Source organism: Octopus sinensis, linkage group LG6 (assembly GCF_006345805.1).
Source record: "Octopus sinensis linkage group LG6, ASM634580v1, whole genome shotgun sequence".
Taxonomy (NCBI): Eukaryota; Metazoa; Mollusca; class Cephalopoda; order Octopoda; family Octopodidae; genus Octopus; species Octopus sinensis.
Window position 1 is genome coordinate 75,423,998 of NC_043002.1, and position 16,763 is coordinate 75,440,760.

General features: G+C 34.3%; 1 protein-coding gene across 1 annotated transcript in view; it reads left to right on the forward strand.

The window, feature by feature from the left end:
- Positions 1-16,763, forward strand: part of LOC115213261 (protein SMG5-like) — a 578,377-nt gene that overhangs the window by 149,038 nt on the left and 412,576 nt on the right. The window lies entirely within an intron of this gene.

The window sequence follows — 16,763 nt, forward strand, 5'->3', positions numbered from 1 at the left end:
TTCTTTAATTATTTGCTTGATGAAATATAAATGCATTAAGCTCTAATTAACTCAGCTTTCATCCATGTTGCAATTCTAATTTGTTCTATTTCATTTTATCTTTTATCCCCCACTCTCTCCCCCCTCTCTCTCTATCTATCTATCTTCTTTTCCTTTTTCTGTTTTCTATTCTTACTTAAAAAAGTAGTAGTTTGTTAAATTATTTTTTATTCATTTTTAATTTTACACATTTTTATTTACTTCTAATTTTATTACAACCACCACCATCACCACTATTCTTACAATGATAAGGGTGTGGGATTGGATGAATTGGTTGAGTGCTGGACAAAACGTTTCACTTCATTTCGTTACATTCCTTTATGTTTTGAGTTCAAATCTCACTGGGAGTTGAGTTAGCCTTTTATCTCTTTGAACTTGATATAATAAGTGCCACTACTAGAAATGATTCAGTGAATTGCACCTCTTCTTTCAGATTTTCAGTCTAATGATAATCACGGAAAAATATCATCAAAGTGGCAAGATGCCAGAATCGTTAGCATGCTGGGCAAATGGTTTTGTGGTATTTCGTCCATCTTTATGTTCGGAGTTCAAATTCTGCCAAGGTGACTTTGCCTTTCACTCTTTTAGGGTCGATAAATTAAGTACCAGTCAAGTACTGGGGTCGATGTAACTGACTTTACCCCTCCCCAAAATTTCAGGCTTTGTGCCTATAGTAAAAAGGATTATTATTATTATTATTATTATTATATGTATATATATATATATATATATATATATATATATATATATATATATATATATATATATTTATATAGACACACACCTCTCTCTCTCTCTTTCTTTCTCTCTCTCTCTATCTCTACGGTCACTGTATCATCCATGTATCATTCATTCTATCATGGCTAGTTCTTCTTGAAAGGTGCCACCCCACTGGCTATGTAGGCAGGTAGACCAACATTCCCCTTGAACAGGATGATAGTCTGTCACAGGGTTATCCATTTACAGCTGAGTAGACTGGAGCAACATGAAATGAAGTGTTTTGCTCAGAAACAATGCACCATTTATCTGAGATTAGAAACCATGATCTTGGGATCTTGAATGCAACAACCTAACCACGAGGCCATGCATCTTATTTCATTATTGCCCACAAGGGGCTAAACATAGAGGGGACAAACAAGGGCAGACAAAGGGATTAAATTGATTACATCGACCCAGTGCATAACTGGTGCTTAATTTATCGACCCCGAAAGGATAGAAGGCAAAGTTGACCTCAGCGGAATTTGAACTCAGAACGTAGCGGCAGACGAAATACTGCTGAGCATTTTGCATGGCATGCTAACGTTTCTGCCAGCTCGCTGCCTTGCATCTTTGTACACACACACGCACACACAAACAGTTGCAAGCGCACACACACACACACACACACACACACACACACACACACATCTATATATCTATAAAACTTTATTTACATATTTGGCTGTGTCTTTTCTTATTGCTTCTTATCAAACTTGATGTCATACCTCCATTGTCTTTTAATATCCTTTATCCTTTGCCTGTAAGGTAAGGAAACAAATCACCATTGTCATGATCTTCTACATTATTGTTATTACTATATTATATATTATTGCTGCCATCAGCAATTGTCTTGAGCCTTATTCCACTACTTCTCATTGAAAACTGCTGCAGTCATCAACATAATGGTTGGATGCTTTTGTACTATCAATTTCATACTTTGAAATGAGTTGAAATATTATGTATATATATCTGAAGGAAGGGACAGTGGGCATGACCTTTGCATTCTCTCTGTGAATGATGCCATTAATGAGTGAGCTTAATGCCATTAATGTTTAGTTTTAACTGGTGTAGGGCAAACACCTCAGAGAAGATATGAACAGAGAGAAGATTCTAGAAAGCTGGTATTCTAAGGAGAAGGAACTGGGTATTGTGATTAGTGGGAAGCTGAGGAGGGAGATGGTTACTACATGAGGATGAGAAGTGGAGAGAAGAGTTGGTCAGCGGCACCTACATGAGGTAGGTAAGAGACCATCCAGCTCCAGTAAACAGAGACCATTATAGTACGAAGAGAAAAGAGACAGGAAAAATTATGCATGTGGGCCAAAGTGTGGAGTGTGTCAGCTAGTGATTGAAAACCGATCAGTTGAATGGCACTTCTGTGTGTGTGTGTGGTCCAAATTGACTGCATGCATAGTGCTGTGTCACTGTGGATATCACTTCAGCCTTGTAGATTGTCAGCAGTTATGGGGGGGGGGGTGAATATATCCTAGCCCTGCAGAGAAGGGCCAGTCTCTGGTTTGCAGTCCAAACTATGCGAAGGTTATGTTTTTGCCAGGGAAGATCCTTGGTGAGAGTGAAGCCCAACATTTGGAGTGAGCACAGGCGTTCTAGCTGAGTGCTACTCATGTTGATGCTGGAGCTTTCTTGTTAAGTGTAGAGCTTAAGGTGTATGTTTAATTTTTTTTTGTATTATTTAAAGAGACAAGTTTGTCATAGACTCACTGTACAATGTTCTCAAGGTCTGCATTCATAGAACCATTGCAAGTTAGATGCATAGTGTCTAGGTTGTGCATGTATGTATATTATTTAGTGAGAGAGCAGTGCATGCCATCAAAGTGACACTGGGGGGAAATATACGAAGCCCAGTATACCCATCATGACTACCCATCTGGTAAGGGTATACCAGGCACATGCATCACAACTATATGTGCATGACATGATGATGTCTTATCAAGATAAACAGTAATGTATTTATATATGCATCTATGTATGTATGTAATGTATGTATGTATGTATGTATGTATGTATATGTGTGTTGCTTAGCATTTGTTATATAATAAAATGAATTGCCATCACTTCTTTCAGCAACGAGTATTCCAATTGTCTGTTCAACTATAGTACCTAGTAATTGAATTATCATGTAAGCAGTTGCTTGGTTCGTTAGGTATTACTAGAGTGTGATCAACCTTGATCTTTGAATTAGAGGTACAATCAGTATCCATCTAGCCGACTTCACTCACAAATTAGAGTTAACCCAAGGCTGTTCTAGCAGGTACATGGCCAAGATACTACACATGGATTTTGAGCCCAAAATCACATTATTGTAAAGTGAATTTCTTAGTAACTCAGTCATGCATGCATACATACAATATATATATGTATGTGTGTGTGTGTGTGTGTGTGTGTGGAGGCATGTGGCCTAGTGGTTAGAGCTATGCACACATGATTGCTAGATCATGAGTTCAATTCATTGCCCAGGTGGCCTATTGTGTTCTTGAGCAAATTACTTCCTTTTACAGTGCTCAAGTGAATGGGAGAGCACCAGAATCATTTGTGCACAGGCAGAAATGCTTTGCAGTATACCTTGTAAACTTAGAGCTCTGTACATTCTGAGTTTAAATCCCACCTGACTGAAGGAAGCAATGGGAAACCACTCCTGTATTCATCCCAAGTCTAAACATGGCTGTGATTGCAGTTATCCACTTAATGGTGGCAGGGTAAGGTATGGGCCCTCCCAGGTCATATAAAGATTGCTGGATAAAGTTAACATGCACAGGACTTGACTGAGGACAAAGAACCACTAAATTAGATGTGTGTGTGTGTGTATTATAGTTCTAACTTTCATTTTTCCATGTGTGCATGGATTAGATTGAATTTATTGAAGCAGTTTTTTATTTGTTAATGCTTTAGTAGAAGACACTTCTCCAAGGTGCCATACAGTGGAACTGAACTCAGAACCAAGTGGTTGGGAAGCAAGCTTCTCAATGAAACAGCCATAGCCATATATATAGATATATATGTGTATATGTATGCATGTGTGTGTATATATATATATATAAAGTACATACACTACACACATGCGCATATGTTCCTTTCATTCTTTCCCCCCATTTTTTTTCATTTGGTCAGAATTCTTAGAAATATATACATTACAAAATTTGTTCTAATGGCCATTTTTTTTTTCTTTTTCATTTAAAAAAAGAATTTAAATGCTTTTTTTTTTGTATTTTTTGTTTTTCTTTTGGCACATGTATTAATTTTTTATTTGCTATTTTATAGCTTTTCTCTTCGTTCTTTTGCTGTTCCTGGTTTGCTTTTATTTCCAATTTCACTGTTGTTGTTGTTGTTATTATTATTATTATTATCATTATTTCAACAGAAATCATTATTATTATTATTATTATTACTACTATTATATTATTGTTATTATTATCAATTTTATTATTTTTCATTTTCAATTTACACCATTAGCAGTTGGCTAAAACACATTGCTGATTTGATAAAACAGAATTAGATTTCACAATGTAATGTTTCTGACTATAATAACGCATCAACAACAACAACAACACTAACAACAGCAGTAGTAATAATAATAATAATAATATAATAATAATAATAATAATGATTATAGTAATGATAATAGGGAAGAAAGGAAGAAAATATAATGACGCTGAAAGTAATACTAATATAATAAAGCAAAAAACAAGGCAACAATAATAAATAAAAGAGATTTGTTGCTGCTGGACTGCCATTAAATCAATAAGTTGCTAGATTTAGATTATAAAAGAGGACATTATCTCCCTCCTCCCTAAAATATTTTAGATGCTAACTCTATTTCTATATTGTATTTCAAATGATTCATATTCTGTTTAATTTTGTATACTATCACCATTAAAATTGGAGTTCACTTGCTTTAGTTTTTATTTGTTTTTTTTTTTGGTATTACTTTATAATTTCATTTTTCAGTCATTATTATTATCATCATTATTATTATTATTATTATTATTATTATTATTATTATTATCATTATTTCAACAGAAATCATTATTATTATTATTATTATTACTACTATTATATTATTGTTATTATTATCAATTTTATTATTTTTCATTTTCAATTTACACCATTAGCAGTTGGCTAAAACACATTGCTGATTTGATAAAACAGAATTAGATTTCACAAATGTAATGTTTCTGACTATAATAACGCATCAACAACAACAACAACACTAACAACAGCAGTAGTAATAATAATGATAATAATAATAATAATAATAATAATAATGATTATAGTAATGATAATAGGGAAGAAAGGAAGAAAATATAATGACGCTGAAAGTAATACTAATATAATAAAGCAAAAAACAAGGCAACAATAAATAAATAAAAGAGATTTGTTGCTGCTGGACTGCCATTAAATCAATAAGTTGCTAGATTTAGATTATAAAAGAGGACATTATCTCCCTCCTCCCTAAAATATTTTAGATGCTAACTCTATTTCTATATTGTATTTCAAATGATTCATATTCTGTTTAATTTTGTATACTATCACCATTAAAATTGGAGTTCACTTGCTTTAGTTTTTATTTGTTTTTTTTTTTGGTATTACTTTATAATTTCATTTTTCAGTCATTATTATTATCATCATTATTATTATTATTATTATTATTATTATTATTATTATTATTATATTTATTCATCATTATCATCATCATTGTTGTTATTTTTTGTTGTTGTTTGGTTGATGTTCCTCTTTAAAGACCTGCTTTTCGGTATTTCATATTTGTTTTCTTCTCCTCATCCTCTCCCCAACACTTCCCCCTCCATTAGGGACAATGATAACTTCAATTGCTTATCTTTTTTTCTTCTTTTTCCTCTCTCCCCCCTCCCAACTCTTCAGTGAAATTTATGTTTGTATTTATTATGCCTTTAGTGTTTGCTGTCAGCTTGATATAGCATTTCTTAGCTACCGTTTCCCCACCTATTACCAACACCACCACCACCACCACTACACAAACATGCACACACATTCCTGTTGCAGAATACTAAGTTACTAAAAACTTGTTGCAGTAGAAGTACAAGATATGTATAGGAGATAATTCTGGATATTTAAATTTCGTTGCGCATTTCAATGTTTACCAAACTCATTCTTAGTACCATTTTCCATCATGTGATTTGTTTATCTATTTGATAAGTAGATTACAAAACTGTGGGTGTGGGGTCTTTGAAAAAGATACTTTGTAAATATCTCTTTACACACACACACACACACATGTATAAAGCCTTTGTTGGTCACTAGGTTCACTATGTAATTGCACCTGGAGAAATCTTTCAAAGTGCTGGCTTGGGCAGGTTTAACTGGAGAAGACCAGCAGTTGCCCGTGGATGCAAGCCTCTTCCTCCTGGTGCCACTGTTTTCCAAGGGAAAGGCAAGGCCAGTGCAGAATATCACTAGTAACCCAATGACCTAGCAGGTGTTGCCTTCAAAATGCTGGGAGCCGAGGGCAAATAACAATTCTGCCTGACCACAACCCCAGACGCGTACCTTTTTTTTTTATTGGCTCTGAAAGGAAGAAAAGCAAAGTTGATTTTTTTTACTGTAGAGAGCCAAAACAAATACTGCAAAGCAGTCTTTCTTGACTCCTACGACTTTGGAGTCACCCACACATAGCCACCATGCATGCATGTGTGTGCGCACACACACACACACACAGTACAAGGGAACAAAGGAAAAGTTTATAGAATGTCTATGTGATTGATCTTGGTGGCAGATTCAGTTCCACTGGGATTGGAAACAGGCTTCTAAGGGATTGAACTGTTTGCATACAGTATTAGCCATCTGTACTATTACTCCTCTGGAGATATACATTGGTTTTGCTTTTTGTATAAAAGTTACAAATTTGTATCTAATAGATTTTGTTCATTGGTGCTTATTTTCATTCTGCTCATCCTCTTGGCCTGGACTGGTCCTTTTTTTTTTTTTTTCTATTTTAAAAGGATCAAAAGTACAGTTGACTTCAGTGGGATTTGAACTCTAAGCATAGAGGCAAAACAATTACCACAGAGTTTGCTTTGTTCAGCTATCTTAACATTTCTGTTAATACAGTGAATGAATTTTACATACTTGTGACATTTCACGAATAAAAAAACAAAATCAAGTTGGGTTAAGATATATTTTAGCAGCATAAGATTCTCAGTATCATTTCCCAAGTTTTTTATTCCAGAAAGGAAATGTAATATTTTATCCCTTTTAAAAATACTCTCTGATAGGTTATGGCTGTAACAAGAGATAAACAAATAAAAACTGAAAGAGTGATGCTGTTAAAATATGCCCTGGTCTACTAAAATATATTTTAAAAGCTATCTGATGTTAGTATTTTCTAAATAACGTTAGTGGCTTAATTAATGGAAAGAGATTGAATATGGGTTTTCAATTCTGGCTTCCAAGTTTATGCCTACTTAAAGACTTCTGTTGGTCATAAATGACCATGGGATTGCACCTAGAAAGTTACCCTTCGAGGTACAAGTCTAGGCAAGGTTGTTTATGGAAGACCAGCAGTCACCCATGCATACCATCTTCTTCTCTCTATGCCACTGATGTTATCCAAGGAAAAGCAAAGGCTGATACAGCATGGCACCTGCGATGTCGCAACTCATTTCTACAGCTGAGTGAACTGCAGCTATGTGAAAGAAAGTGTCTTGCTCAATAACACAACACACACACACACACACATGCGCGCATATGTATAGATGTAGCTAAGTTTTGGTTACTTGGATGTTAGTACAGGTGGTGGGGTAAAGTGGAGATATGTGAGCAATAGGTGGATTCCACAAAGTGGCTATATAATGGCTACCCATTTGGGAGACTGACTCCAAATAAGAAGTGTTACAGCAGAGAGAGAGAGAGAGAGCACCAACTCTGAATAAGGATTGGGGGCACATCCCACATTATATAGCCTCCCAAATGCTGCTGACTTAATAATATGTTGAGAGTCTGCACTATAAGTAACAAAGTTGGTCAGTTTCTTGCTGCTCGATGTGCAGAGTGATGTAGACTAGTGGTTCCTAAACTTTTGGGGGCTGCCACCCCCTTGGCAGCCAGGACATGTTCCTAGTGCTCCTCCCCCACTTACCACCACAAACATAGACCACTTTCTGCAGCAAATTCAAAACAACTGAATTTCACAGATAAAACTTAACCTATTCAACCCATTATTTTGTTGTTTTCACTCCTTCGCCCCCTTTTGACTACCTCATTATTACCCCACTTTTCTTCAATGCCTATCACACCCCCGATCTTTTCACTACCCTCGTGCGAGGAGGGGGGAGTGCTGCTGACTTCAGAAACCACTGTGGTAGACTGTAACAACCTATCCTACCTATATACAAGGAAAGATGGACATAAAATGATGAGGTGTTTGTGTTACATGTGTGTATGTATGTGTGTGTGCATAAATGTGTGTGTGTGTATCATTGATTGACCAGAGATGTTTTTATACACAGCTGGTCACTCTGTGCTTTCTTGCATTGTTGTAAATTTTGAATGATGCTATTTTGCTGGCTTGGCAGGCAGGCAGGCAGGCAAAAATTGCCCTTAAAGAGAACATCAGTCAGTTGCAGGGTTACCCATTTAGAGCTGAGTGGACATAGGGTACATGGTTTGGTAGTTAAGCTCTTGATTTGATTTCTGGACCAGGTGACTTGTTGCATTCTTGTGCAAGGCATTTGATTTCACGTTGCTCCAGTCTACTCTACTAAAATGAATACCAGTCCATTGTTGGTGCAGCTCTCTGTTTCCTTCCACTTAGCACATCTTGGACATTCCTCTGGATCAAGAAGAGGAGGTTGGGGCTGAGAGAGTGCCTTTCATTGTTTGCGACCACACAGACGCCTGAAACAATTAAAGAACACATGCTATCAAATCATTGTTGATTTCATATAACAGCTGTGTAAATATGTATGTCCATTTTCACATTGTTTGTACAAGTTTATAATATACTACTAACATTTCATGTGTCTGGATTCTATGTTACCACCCATCCTGTGAACAACACTAGCCTATATTGTGTTGAACTTTAGAGGTTTGAACAGTAACAAAATAGCATTATCTTTATGATCATCAATGGAAGTTGAGTACGTCTACTTATTACTAGTCATCAGTACTTGAAAAAAAACATCAACTAACGAAAATGACCTGTGATATTCCATATCATCTAAACCCATGCAACCTTGAAGCAGCAGATGCACTTGCAGTATACTTACAACGTTGCGCTGCTGTTTCCATCCTGTCTTGTTACATACACCAACCGACTTGGAAGCATTACAAAATTTCAAGTCATTTTTAATTGTTTAACTCTTGTTTGTAAAATTTCTTGGCAAAGATTTAATCTCATTTGTGTGGCGCCTTTGTGCATCTCCTACCATATTTAAGGCATCTATGTTTGTCATGTATTGTATCATTTCATGTATGAGAATAACAGAGAATATATTGTTTCATCTTTCACACAGCTTGAAGTGTAAGTTGTATTAGCCAGTCTGTCTCCTAATTCATTCTCCGAAAGTGTTGAATATCTTTTTCTTGAGTATTTTCTCACATTTCACTTCGGTTTTCTCTTTAAACAAAAGTCTGTGTATGCGTATGGATATATTTATTTATTTAGATATTTCCTAAAATATATTGCCATGTTGGAAAATGCAAATAAATAAATAAATAAATAATAAGCAATCATGAATGAATAAATTACTGTAAAGAAAGGAATGTAGGAAGAAAAAATGTAAAAAAAAAAAAAAGGTAAAAGATAGAAAGCAGCAAATATGAATTCTCATAAAGAAATATTCTCATTAAACCAGTTTAAAGAAGCTATTGAAATTTACAATTCACACTTGTCTCTATGTACAGGCATGTGGTATTGTTTTACAATACACGCATTCAGGTATGTATGAGCATGTGGTATTGTCTTACAAGACACTTACACACTCACATTTGCCTAAGTGTGTGGCATTTGTTTTGCAATGCACACGCAAACACAAATACACACACAAGCAAGTATAAACATTCCCATACACTTGCATACATATGCTTACGCACTCATATTTAATACCCTATCATATTGTAATTCACCATTATTTTCTAGTAGCCACTTTGACGTGACGATGATGCTAAGTGCTTAAGACTGAGCTGTTATTACAGATTAATTCCCCTATAAATTTTTCTTTATAGATAATATTTCAATATGTATGTATGCGTATGTGTGTACATATACATAAATTTGTGTATGTATTCATAAATGTCTGTGGAAACGGAAAAAATATAATAAATAGGAAAGAAGAAAAATAAACTTAATGAAATAAATGATTTGTTTGCTTGTGTTTTTTGTAAGTTGTCTCTAAATATTAACATGTTTAATATGTAAATATTTAAATAGATTTTGGTCTTCAACGTTTTCTGTCAATCCGTTAATTTGTCTTTAATTGAAGAAGCGAGATTAAGAACAATATTGCTAATGAATTAACTTGATAGAGTCACTCAGTGTTTAAAAGTATTACCGCTAATGAGGAAACTTGATAAATTAGATGTGTATGCATATATGTATCTACATTCATATGTTTGTGTATACTCACTCTTGCATATATATATATATATGTAAATTTGTACATGCACACCAATCTGCATACACACATACATACAAAATATAAGAACAATACAGTGAAAGAGAGAAAAATTAGAGAGGATACAACTAATTATCAATAATAGGATGGAGTATGTAGTTAGAACATACAATGCAAATTTCAATCAGTTGGAAATTTTTTGCATATGTCATCCAGTACATCAACTTCTGCCTGGTATAAGTAGAATATAGTTGATGTAAACAGAATTTGTTGTTGTTGGTTTTTTTTTTTTTTCTTTTGACCCTGTTGCAGTTAGATTATTCTGTTGAATGTAATGCATATTTATTTATATTGTTTCGAATTAATCATGCATTATCTTGTAATTTCGAAATTTCGATTACGTGATTGTTTATTTTTAGAATGATACTGTAAGGTAGGTGTGAGAAGCCAGATCTGGCCGGTTTGAACAAATAACAGATAAAATATTTGGGTGGGATATGGCCAGTTTAAATGCTGAAAGGTTAAAAAATAGAACCACAAATGGCATATTCCTGATGTAGAATCTATCCAAAGAAAAGAATTTATTTGGCAAACAGACTGCGATACAGAATTTATTTACCATGAAAAACTTCTGGCGCATCTTCATTTTGTGTGTGAAGAAACAATATTTTTTTGTGATTAATTGAAACAAAAACACCCTGTATTCCTTTTAGTTACAGTTCCTTCTCTATTGGTCATTACACTTTATCTCTGATCCTGATAAAGTAATATCTGGTGTAGAAGTTGACTGTTATTTTAACTGAACTATCATAGACAGCCATGCTCTCTATGATCATCATCATTAACAGACTCATAGATCCATGATCTGTACAAGCATCATCACTAACACCACCACTATTATTATCATCATCTTCAGTGTCATCATCATCATTATTATTTAGTAAGTATATTCTGTGCTGACCTGGATTAGATGGTTTGACAGGTCACAAGATCTGAGCTCCATTGACTGTTTTGGCATAGTTTCTATGGCGAGATGCCCTTCCCAATACCAACCATACTTTACCAGATCACTTCTATAACATTGTTTTGGAGTTATCTACGATGAACTAAAACTTTTCTTTTACCTGAGCCAATAAGGTATAGCATTTTCTGAGTTATGACTCTATGGATTGCACTTTGTCATCTGATTGTCTCCTTAGTTGACTTGCAACTAGTGAGTAACATTTGTCTCCTCTAAACTGTGACAACCAAAGCTTTATATATTGATACAAAACTACTAAGTTGTATCAATTGCTCTCTCCCAGAACTACTACTACAACTATTTCAACTGTCAAATAAGCTAGTTCTAAAATCTCTGTAAGAGATTAATGCAGTAGCTCTACTGGCAAGTAATGTTTGTCACCACTTCAACATGACTGTTCTATTTGAATGGACGTTAATGTGATTTTTTAACCTCAAAAGGATTGTGTTTATCTCTTACAGAGACTTGAGAACTAGCTTATTTGCTTGTTGCAAGATCAGCAACTGAATGTCACTTGAATTTATATATGTTACGAATGGAAGTGAGCTACTGCCATCTCTAGCAGACAAGGTGTCCAGTATTGAAAATGGGCAGAAAGTAGCCCAAAACCAGCTGGTCTACCGATCCTCTCGCTAGAAGGTGGTAGGGGTTTGCTCTCCTGCTTGCAGTATGCTGGATGCAGATGTGCATCGTTGACCAGCTACAGGAAATGTTCTCTTCGGGTTAAAAAATCGCAGTAACGTCCATTCAAATGGAACAGCCATGTTGAAGTTGCAACAAACATTACTTATTTCAACTGTCTTTGTCACCTAAGTGATTCCTATTCAACTTGCCATACTTTCTTTTGCAAATTTGTACTTCAAAAAAGATTTATAATGAATATAATTTTTTAAAAGAATCACTCAGTTAAACTTTGTCTCTGACGTGTTTTTGTTGCCAAAACAGTGTTGATCAAAGTTACATTGAAACCTAACAATGCCCATTCTTGTTTCTTCTGTCTTGTTGATTGATGTTTTGGGATTAAGAACTGTACTCACAAACACAGTTCAGCTTTTCTTTTTTTCATGTGATCAATCAGCACAAACCCCACTGCCATGAAACTGTAACTATCATTACCTCACTAATGCATTATCTCTAAAGATATGAGAGATAAATAAATAAATATAAATATTTTGTGGGATGATTGCACTGAAGAGTGGAATTCCTTCTTTTGAATAATGTTCAGAAAACAGAATCTTAGATCATTTTCTTTAGCAATTGAAAATAAAAATAAAAAAAATTTTAAATGTAAAAGAAAAACAAAAGAAAAAAAAGCTAAATAATAAACAAGAAAATTTCCTGAATAGTTTTTCTCTAATGTATAAATATAAAATATTTAAAAAAAAGTATATATATATATATATATATAATAAACATACAGCCATCATGTAAAAAAAAAAAGAAGAGAAAAACATGAAAAAAAAAAACTGTATGGCTATCAAATAAATAGCTACCAAAACATACCTGCTGAAACCATTTCACATACCATTGGTGGTGTATGTTGCATACTGTGAAATTAACAGCCTATTTTAGAGAGAAAGATAAATTGTTTAATAGCTTTTACACATATATTCTTACCATATCCCATCCATAGTCTCCCTTTATCTTTTTCTGTTATCTCCTCTTTATTGATTGCATTATTTGTTTCATTTTATCCATTCTTATTGGCTGGCTTTCGTTTGGTAAAGAGCCATGCTTTACTTCAACTAAAAGTGTGGCTCTTTACCAAATTAGGAACCATTTTCTAAACTTTGATAATGTAACTCTCTATTATTATTATTATTATTATTATTATTATTATTGTTGTGTTTTTTTTTCTTTCTCCCTTATGTCCATCATCTTTCTGTTCTTTGTTTTTCATTTTATGATCTTTTTACGTATGGGTCTTTTTTTTTTTTTTTGTAAATTATTTTTTATTTTTATAGACATTACTGATAACATGTTTAAAAAGAAAAATAGATAAGTGCATTAGTTTTCTGCAAGCTGTTAGTGTATCAGTTAATCTTATTTAGTACACCACTAACGATGTTTCCAATAGTTTCAGCAACTCCTGTTAGAATCTGTTAATAAATAAAACAGACTTGATTTTTAGTTGGGGAGAACTCTCTCTCTCTCCCTCCCTCCTGTCCCCACTTCACTCTACGTTTGTCTCTAACTCTTTCTGTCCTTCTGTTTGTGTTTTTCTCTCTGTGTCTCTCTCTATATCTATCTTGTTCTATCTATCTGTATATCTCTTATTCTCTCTTTCTATGTGTGTATATATCTAGCTATGTCTCTCTCTCTCTCTATATATATATATATGTGTGTGTGTGTGTGTGTGTTTCTCTCTCTCTATCTATTTGTCTGTCTATGTATAGCTATCTCTAACTTCATATTTCTTTCTCTGTCTTTCTCTCTATGTATGTATATCTGTTCCTAACTCTCTTCCCCCCCCCTCAGTCTTTGTCTCTCTCTTCTCTCTCTCTCTCTCTCTCTCTCTCCATGCATTGTTTATTTTTTTACAGCTGAAATTTTCATTCATCAACTCGTTCACTACAGACATGCTCACTCCCCTCATCCTCTCTCTTTCTCTCTCCAACTCTTAATTAAAAGTTTCCTTGTTGAATACGAATTGTTTTCCTTGTGTTAGCTGAGACTAATTGTTGAACTTGTGTCACACTTGGTGTCTGTTAATTTTAGCTTTAAAGGATTTATCAAAATAAAAAGTTTAATCCTTGTGTCATTTTTTTCTTTATTTTTTACTTATTACATTGGATTGTGGTCATACTGGAGCATTGCCTTGAAGGGCTTTAGTAAAACAAATCAACCACAGAACTTATACTTTTTTCTTTTAAAGTCTGTACTTATTCTATTGGTCTTTTTTTTTTACCAATCTTCTAAGTTATAGGGATGTAAACAAAATAAGACTGGTTGTCAAGCAGTGGTAGTGAATGACAAATAAAAACACACACACACACACACACGATAGGCTTCTATATAGTTGCTATCTACCAAAGTCGCTCACAAAGCAATGAGACCTGCCTAAGGTGCTGCACAGTGGGACTGAAACCAAAACCATGTGGTTGCAAAGAGAGCTTCTAAACCACGCAGCCACACATGCACCTAATTATTTCCGTTTAAATATAGTCTCTCCCCCCCACCACCACCAATTAATTTAGAAAATAATGAAGTGTATTGTAAAATAACTTTGTTCTTATGAAGCTGATGTTTGGAACAGAACATGGAATTTTGGTGAGAAGTTTTAGTTTAGATCATTTTAATTTACAAAGTTTGTACCATAGAACCAGAGTTAGTCCTGGGGAAATTGGTATCAAAAGGGTTAATAGCTAAGTTTCTAGTGTAGCTATAGCAGGTTCTAATGGTGGTAGTGGTGGAAAGCGCTATCAGGATTTATACTCATGTGTCTCTTGATACATATTTTGCAGATGGAAATTTCTAACTATTTAGTATTTGTTACATGAGCCCTTTAATGTTTATCTGTATTTTTTAAATCCTGACAATAAAAAAAAACAAAACAAACAAAAAACAAAATTCAGTTTTCCCCTTGAAAGCAACTATACAATTTTCTACTGAATATCTCATCTTAACCCCTATAGCATTTAAAGCATCAGCCAAAAGAAAACAAGCACACATGCACACACTGTTGATGTTGAAGTTCCAGTGAAGGAGCCTTGGATCTAGGTTAGAAACTGGATCTTTCTTTATCGGCAAGAAATCTTGAAATAAAAACTGAATAATATGCATGCACACATGAGCAAGAGAAAGGGAGATTTCAGATGTCAACCATTCTGCAACAACTACCAAATATCTTTATTGTTTGCATGCAACAACATTGTTTAAATGTTAAGAATCCTTAGACTGTGTCCAAATCTTCAATTTTGTCATTTTCTCTTTGGTTCTTGTGTAGCATGTAAAGTATCAGAATTATTAACAATAGGTGTTATTGGTTTAAAGATTTCACTTGTTTGTTTTGAATTTGTCGTTTTGGGCTTTGCTAAAACTTCCTGCCCAAATAATGACGTTAATTGCTCTGTCAGCAAATATAATACTTTGGAGATAAAACATCATGTGAGTTGAAAGTTTCTATAATGTTCTGGTTACTAAATGTATATCCAAAGTATCTTATTTTATTATAGTCTAATAAGAACAAAAAAAATAGGATAAGGAGTTTGCAGAACTCCTATTCCTTTTTCTGTACGATTCCACAGTTAAGTAAATATGTTAACAGGCTACAATATTAAAAAAATGGTTCACACTTTCAGCTCTGTCATCTGGGACTTGCTAAGTGACAAAATGATTATATTAGTATGTATACCCTGAACACATAAACAAGTCTTGTTTATCTGTTTAGATCACTATATTTATGATTCTGGTTTTCAGAATCCTCCTCCTCCTCATCATCATCATCATCATCATCATCTTCTTCTTCTTCTTTCTTAGCAGTGTAAACATATACTAGTTTTGTATTGAGATATATTAAAGAACAAAACACTAAATCCCTTCTTTTCAAAAATATGGATTTCTTCCAAAGTTAGAAGTGGTTAGAATGCTGTAACAGAAATAGTAAAGTGCCATTTGTTCCAGTGTATTCTGGGTTTCAGTTCCTGTCCAAGTCAACTTTTTCACATCCCTGGAGGTTGATAAAATAAGTAATAGGCATGTACTGGGATCAGTTGACTTGATCATAACTTGTATATTATTGGTGCAAGGCCACAGTATTGCAGCCTTATCTTAATATCTTAGTTTGTCCCTTTGTTTAAGCCCTGTTAAAGTCATGCAATTCATTGTAATATTTGTTCCACCTGGGTTATATAGATAATCCCTAGTCAGTTTTACCCATTTGAAAATCCTATAACCAATCACACCATTGTTCACAAATTGTATAATTGGCTGTTTGATTAAGAAGCTGACTTTACAACCAAATAGTTCCAGATTCAGCCCCACTGTTTGACACCTTGGGCAAGTGTCTTTTACTACAAATCCAGGCCACCCAATAGTTTGTGAGTGAATTTGGTGGATAGAAACTTTGTAGAACTCTTCGTGCATGATTTTGTATTTATGTGTGTGTGTTTGTGTGTTTTGACAACTAGTGTCAAGTCGTTTGTGCCCTTGAACTCAACAGTTCAGCAAAAGACAAGTCAATGGAGTATAAGTACTGAACTGAAAATAGGTCCTGGGGTTGATTGGGTTGATTTAGTCAACTAGAACCTTTGGAAACAGTGCTCAAGCATGGCCATGGTCTAATGAGTAAAACAAGTAAAAGAATAGGCAATACTGTGTGAAAGCTTGCTTCCCAA